At 30.6% G+C, this 7,914-nt stretch overlaps 1 pseudogene; it reads right to left on the bottom strand.

Annotated features, from left to right (window-relative positions):
• Positions 1-4,744: 4,744 nt before the first annotated feature.
• LOC110673522 (cytochrome P450 76A1-like) lies at positions 4,745-7,037 on the bottom strand (annotated as a pseudogene).
• Positions 7,038-7,914: the final 877 nt, after the last annotated feature.

Below are 7,914 nucleotides of genomic sequence, written 5' to 3'. Positions count from 1 at the left end.
TTGAATTTAAATAAAAAATAATAAATTGTGCTTTCATTAAATAGAAACTGAATACAAAAACTCCACTTATTTTGAGCACATTTTATAGCGTTTAGAATAAGTTAATTGAAGATATATTTCTAGTAAATAAGAAAATTAAGTTATTTTTAAAAAAAAAATATTAAAATAAAAAATAATTTTTTTAATTTTAATAATTTTATTAAAATATAAAAATATTTATATATGTATAATATAAATATATATTATTAATTTAAAATTATAATTAATAGTATACAAGTCTAAAAATTATTAAAAAAAATATAAAATAAATATAAAAAATACAAAAAGAAAAAGTAGAAGGGGCAACCACCAGTGGCCAACCTAAAAAGTCACGAAAGGGGGAGAGAAATGAGAGAGAGAATTTAAAAAGACAGCTAAAATGGATATTTATTAATTTTTTTTAATTAATTTTTATCATTGACTCTAAACATATTAGCTTTTTTTTTAAATAAATTTTGAAAAAAAATTTATTTAAATTTTCACAAAATTATACTTAATTTTTATTTTTTTAAAATAAGAAATTTTTTAAATAAAAAAATTGAATTTTTTAATTCTAAATATAAAGATTAATAAAAAAAATTTATTAAATTAAATTCTTGTAAAATTTTATATTCTAAATAAAGAAAGTATATACAAAATTGATGAATTTTGTTAAGTTTTTTTCTGAATTTTTTATTTTAATAAATTAAATTATTTATATAAAAAATTGATAAATTCAATCATGTATTATATGTTAAATTCAGCGTTTAAATAAAATAATTTAAAAGAAAATTAAAGATTCATTATTTTTTAATGCAAATTTGACTTTTCAAATGTATTTTATAATTATTATTTTTAATTTTACATGAAATATAAAATTTTATACAATTTATTAATATTTAATGAAAATTTCATTTGCAGAAATACTTTTTGGAATTAGCAAGAGTTTGTTTAACACTTCTCAGGTTTGACTTATATAGTGGAGGCGTTACTCTGATTACAATATCATAGTTGAAATGGTGAACCAATAAAGCATTGACACATGGCATGAGTACAGAGAAAAATTAAAAGAAAATGGATTCACTTGATTGACAACTTTAATAAAAAAAAAAAGGCTCTTTAAATTTAGAATAAGTTTTCTATTTTTATTTTTTAAAAACTGTTTACACTTTTTTTTCTTTAAAATTGTTTTTTAAGATTTTTTTTAAAATTTTATTGTGTTAGTATAGAATTAATAAAAATATTCATATATTTTTTTATATTTTAATAAAATAAATTTTATAAAATAGAAATAATATTGATTATAATCAAATTAACCAAAGAAATATAATATATTTTATATTATTAACTAATTAATTATTAATAAAAAATATTTTTAATCTTGTTATTTATAAAAATAATAAATATGATTATTATTAATAAAAGAATAATTTTAAATTTAATATTATTAATAAAATTATAAAAACAATAATTTGATTATTTCGGTGAAGGTAACGAAATCGATAACTAAAAATTAAAAATTTTTAAAATTGTTAACAAAAAATAAATCAAACCGAATTCACTCTTATCATAATAATAGAATTTCATCAGTTTGATTCGGTTATTCGGTATAACCGAATAATGCACCCCTTACTAATTGTATTTTTGTAGTGTGTTGACATAACATAAATATAACTCAACTTGAATTGCCACCCTTAGAGTGGACTCGTGAGCATAAAGCACTGCACTTGCAAGAAAAAAAGTAAAATACGAAAAAAAAAAAAAAAAACTGTTTAGCAGAATTTTTTTTTAAATTGTAAATAGAATTGATCTCAAACGTATTTTTAATGTTTGGTTTTCACCTTGTCTTTATGGCATAACACCAATTATCTTTGATTTTTGACAAAAATGATCCAGGTGATGGCGAAGACAATTCTACTCTAATTGCCCTATCTTCCTTACAAAATAAAATAGTTGACATTTTTGGGAATAAGAGTTAGATTCTTGCCAAACAACTTAAGCTAAGCTACCCTGTCTAGTCTCCAATAATCGATGTTTGTTTGCATATCTAGAAAGAAAGGAACAAAGCTACTTTCCAACATATGTCTATCGAAATATTAATGTTTACTTCGGAGAACTTCAACGCGAACCTTGACATCAGTTCTTCAAGAAAGAAATAGAGAGGAGCAATCAAAGCACTTGGTGAGATGGATTCCACCTCCATGTGATTCATTAAAATTTAATCGTCACATTGCTTCTGAAGGATGGTTTTTAATAGGCGGCAGCAACTATGAATTTTAGGAATTGATGCTGCCGTGAGTTTCTTTTAATTGGTTTTTGTGTTTTTATGCCTGTAACAAAGTGAAAGTGGGTGAAGTCGGTGGCCTATTGGCCAGCCACTGCAACACTTAAGTTAGAGTTTGATTAGAAGATTGTTTGAGAATAAAAGAGAGAATTTAGTAATGATTTCAATAGAGTAAACGTACCTAATTTATGTATTGTTCTGATATTTATAGACCAAAGGATAGAGAGCCGTTGAAGTTAATTTCAAGAGTCTCAGTATGCTCGATTGTCATCTTGAGATTCTCACCTATAAATATGCCTCCCTTGTTCTACCAATGCTTGATTAGTTATTCTTCTAGTCTGTTGGGCGAGCATCCGACCTCATCATTACTGGGATTTCTTCACCTATGCGTATATCCGATTTGAACCTGTCCGAGCCATATGCTCGGACTGGCTATCCGAGCCATATGATACTCAAACTGGCTATTCGAGCCGTCTAATACTCGGACCAGTCATCTTTTGGCTTTCATGACTTTTTGATTGCGTTGACTAGCACGCAAATTTTTTATCAAATACTGACTCTTTGACTTAGTTTGAAATAGGTTATATCAGAAATCATCTTGGTAATATGGTTATCCATATGGTTGATGGTGTTGCTTGGAAAGTCTTTGCCTCTTCCCTGTTGATTGGACCTATAGGCTTTTAAACTGGCGCGTTCCATGGGAGTCCTCTCCTATCTTAGAAACTGAATCAGTGATTATTTTTTCAGCTATCTAGTCTGATCAAAGTAACTTGAGATGGGATATTAAAGCTACTGTTCAAGCAATCAGAGGATTATCAAGATCTTTTGAGTCTATCTCCTTGTTAGCATAATTACAACAATTAGCATGATTATAGAGGATTTGTGTAGCATAATTACAACAATTATTATTCTTGTCTAAATTAGCTCATATTCTCATGTATAAATAGATGTAATATCTCTGTAAATCAGACACAGACAAATACACAATAATTTCCTTCATTACTTGTATTCTTTCTTCTAACATAGTATCAGAGCCGTAAAACTTTTATTTCTAGTTTCTGGGGTTTATCATCTCTCTCTACAACTTGTTCTGGTTCATTCTTTCATTCATGTTATTATACCATTTTTTTTTTCTCCTCATCTTGTTATCAATAGAGAAATATGATATTTCAAAACCTATTGCAACAGTTCTGACTGGTTCCAACTATAATCTTTGGGTTCAAGGAATGAAAAGTTTTTTGATAGGTCGTAAGCTTTGGCGTATTGTTACCGGAGATATCACTACGCCGACAAGAGATAACGATGAAAATGATGTAAAATTTGCTAATCGTCTTAAGGATTGGGATAGTAAAAATCATCAGATCATCACCTGGTTTCGCAATACCTCTGTCTTGTCCATCCACATCCAATTTGCTAATTATGACTCTGCAAAAGAAATCTGGGATTTTTTGGCTAATCGATATCAGACCACTGGACTTGCCCACTATTATCAGTTGTGGACTACTCTTCATAATCTGAAACAAGAAGCAGGTCAATTTGTGAATGATTTTCTTGCCCAGGTCCAACACATTTGGAATCAAATATCTCAGGCCAAAATTAGTGAAGATCATCTTCATCTCATTCAAGTTCTAATAGCTCTTCGATCAGAATATGAGGCCGTTCGAGCGTCCCTACTACATCGAAATCCACTCCCATCATTGGATACTGCTATTCAAGAGATTATTTTTGAAGAGACTCATCTCAGTTTGGATAAATCTCCTCAATTTGAAACTGCTCTTGCAACTACTAGATCCTCACATCAGAAATCTGGCAATCAACTTTATAAGAATTGTAATCAAATTGGTCATGCTTTTACATATTGTCCTACTACAGAATGCAAATATTGTCATGGTTACGGTCATATTCTTGAATATTGTCCCACACACCCTCCAAGACCAAAAGGAGAGCATAATTACAGCAATTAGCATGATTATAGGAGATTTGTATAGCATAATTACAGCAATTAGCATGATTATAGGAGATTTGTCTAGCATAATTACAGCAATTATTGTACTTGTCTAAATTAGCTCATATTTTTATGTATAAATAGATATAATATCTCTGTAAATCAGACACAGACAAATACACAATAATTTCCTTCATCACTTGTATTCTTTCTTCTAACACTCCTTCTCTTTGAAAAAGAGAGTAGCAAACAAAGCTACCGATTGCATTGCTAAGTTGTTGCTTAGGGGTAGCCTCCATAGTAATTGGCTTGTAATTCATCCTGCAGAACTCAGTTCTGCTTGGTATTTTGACGCCTTTCGGCCGTGTAATGCAATTCTTTTGCAGTTCAAAAAAATAAAAGTATTAGTATTTTTGTGTGGATGAGATTTATACATTGTGCTATTTGTGTTTGTCTATTTGAAATCTAAAGATAATCGTTGCAACCAGAAATGGAAATTAAAGAAAGGTGACGAACTCTTCATCACGAAATAGAACCTGCTTAGCCCAACAATCTGCAGCTGCAATTGATTCAATCAAAACATGACTGATTGAGACTTTAGGCAGTAAGCTCATGTTCTCCATAATACCATCGATGACTGAAGAAAGACGCCAAGGTGCCTTACCAAGATTTAAAACCCATAACACTGCTTTTTTGGAATCAGACTCAATAAAAATGGAGGATGCAGAGGCACAAACATCATTCATGGCAACTGACAGCTCCAAGGCAATACAACCTTTAGATTTAAAACAACCAACTAATAAGAAAGCATGAAATTTACAGATAATAGAATAATTTGCACCTTGAATTTGTTATCTTTGAATATATCACCCCAAAATTAACTTTGTAGATAAATATTCCATAAATTTTATTTTAAATATAATTAAATATTAAATCTGACTTAATTGAACACATATATATTTTTAGAATTTTAGTCAGATTTTATCAGGGACAAATTGCTGCTTTATCCTTTTCTATTCGGTCCAACATATTACACTTTGTAGGAACCGCTCGTAATGGCTCCAACTTGCGCATTGTAATGCCCAACCTGTCTCTCATATCCAAATCGGCTGGATTGATGTTACTTTCAAGTTCCCAATCAAATTGGTGAAGTATAGTCCCCAAAACAAGGTGAAGGACACGATGGCCTAGTGACACTCCTGCACACATTCTTCTTCCAGCCCCAAAGGGGATGAACTCATAATTTTGTCCTTTATAATCAACTTTGGACCCAATGAACCTTTCAGGGTTAAAACGCAAAGGGTTATCCCACACATCTGGGTCTCTTCCAATAGCCCAAGCATTCACAAGAACTTGTGTGTTTTTGGGAATATGATATCCCATGAATTTGGTGTCTTGTATCGCTCTTCGCGGGATTAGGAATGGAATTGGAGGGTGTAACCGAAGTGTTTACTTTATCACAGCCTGCAAGAATGGAAGATTGTCGATGTCGCTCTCTTCAACATTTCTGTTTGCTCCTATTACTGAAGCAAGTTCAGCTTTGGCCTTGGTCATTGACTCAGGGTTGCATATGAGCTCAGTCAATGCATATTCAATGGTGCTGCTGGTGGTTTCTGTACCTGCCATAAACATTTCCTGAACCAAATTTTTTTTTATTAGACAGTCCATGAGCCAAATCTTATTGTTACAATTTTTCTATTTTAAATCAATCTTCCAAATCAAACAACAAAATTGCATATTTAACTTCCATGAATCAAACATAACATTAGATAAAAATTCAAGGTAAAAGACAATTTAAATTGATAAAATCCAAAATAATTCAGATTAGAAAACTGAAAAACCATATATGGTGAAGTGTATATAGGGACTTACTAGTATAAAAATGTTGACATTTCGTTCGGAAATTTTATCAGGCTCGTCCTTCCCATTGCCTTCAAACTCAAGCAACACATCAAGAAAGTCCTTCCTCTTGTCTCCCACCATCTTCTTCTTCTCTTCAACTCTTTCCTTGACGAACTTAGAAGCAATATCCATAGCTTTCCCAAGATCCCTCTCCACCTTTCTCTTCAGTCCTTGAGGGTCTAGCCATTTCAACCATGGAAAATAATCTGCAACATTTACAAACCCAGAACTCTCCATTGTTCTCATTATTGCTCTGAAAAATTCTGACCCTTCCTTGGATCCTGGATCAACCATATCACGCGAAAACATGAGATTTCCTAGCAAATTAAGTGTCATTAAGAACACAAACCTCGCTACATGAATCCCGCGAGTCTTTTTCTCAACTTTGTGGGATTCCTCTTCAATCCATCGCACCATATCTTTCACGCATTTTCCTCGTATGGAAGCTGTTTCATTGATGCGTTTGTTTACCAGCATATCTACCGTGACTAGACGCCTCAAGACACGCCAGTACGAACCATAAGGGGCTAGAGCCAAGGAGCCTTGGTCGTAGCCATGGACACGCATGGTCTCTGTTTTGTTGCGTTCAGCGAATGAGAGATCGTGTTTCTTGAAGAACTCAGAAGCAGCCTTAGCTGAGAGGATGACCATTGTGTTTACAGCACCTAGCCTTAGACCTATAATGTCACCATATTTTTGTTTCAAGTCGGTTAAGGTCCTGTGTGGCATAGAACCAAGATCCAACAGGTTGCCAAGAATTGGCCATCTCGGTGGTCCTGGAGGGAACATGCGGTTTATGGTGGAGTTTCTACGGCCGATGTGGACGAGGAATAGAGCTGATAATGAAAGGAGGAAGAGGGAAATAAGAAAATTTGGAGTAAACTCCATTAGTATTACTAGAGTAGGTACTTCAGGGTTGGTTCTCGGCTTCTATTTATATCTCATCACATAATAATTATTGCATAGGTTTATTCAAAGTTTTTGGGCACGAAGAAACTGGAGCAAGATCCTATAATGGATGTAGCTTATGGAAGCAAGATTTACAATTTGTTTCATTTGATGCAGACAAAAGGCCGGCAATCACCGGATCATTTAGTGGGAATCTAATTAGATAGTTAGCTACAACCCATCAACTGCACGCAGTATTTAATTAATTAGTAGATTATGTTATATATTTTGGATGATAATATTTCTGATTTAAATAAGAAAAATTAATAATATTTAAATAAAATTTATTATGGGATTTATATACAGAGAGAGTTAATATATTTATTATTTTATTATATATATTTATTTTAATTAATCTAATAAAAATAACGTCATAAAATATACTTAATTTAAAAATTATTACATATATTTTATATAAAAATGATGTTATAATAATTATAAATTAAAAGGAAATTAACGCACAGCCAGCTAAGTTGTGCATCCAATGAACATATTTTGGGCCCTTGTTTTTCTCTCCAATTGTTTGGAATAACAATGTTTAATTAATATGTATTCTTTTTAATTATTAATTTTTTTATTAATTAGATTAAAATATATAATAGTAAATACGGTAAATAATGAAGGATAATTTAGTTAAATTTAATATTTCTTTTACATATTATATAGGTATATTGTTAAAATCATTAATTTGATATATTATGTAAATAATATTAAAATATAGCTTAGTTAAATTTTAATATGTAATTTAAGAAATTAAAATCTTTATTTAAAATTTATATATTAAATAGTAATATTTTACAATAAAAATACTTAGAAT

This window comes from Hevea brasiliensis, chromosome 5, assembly GCF_030052815.1.
Source record: "Hevea brasiliensis isolate MT/VB/25A 57/8 chromosome 5, ASM3005281v1, whole genome shotgun sequence".
NCBI classification, from domain to species: domain Eukaryota; kingdom Viridiplantae; phylum Streptophyta; class Magnoliopsida; order Malpighiales; family Euphorbiaceae; genus Hevea; species Hevea brasiliensis.
The sequence above is the reverse complement of the archived record's forward strand: the minus strand, read 5'-3'. Positions and strand labels throughout refer to the sequence as shown.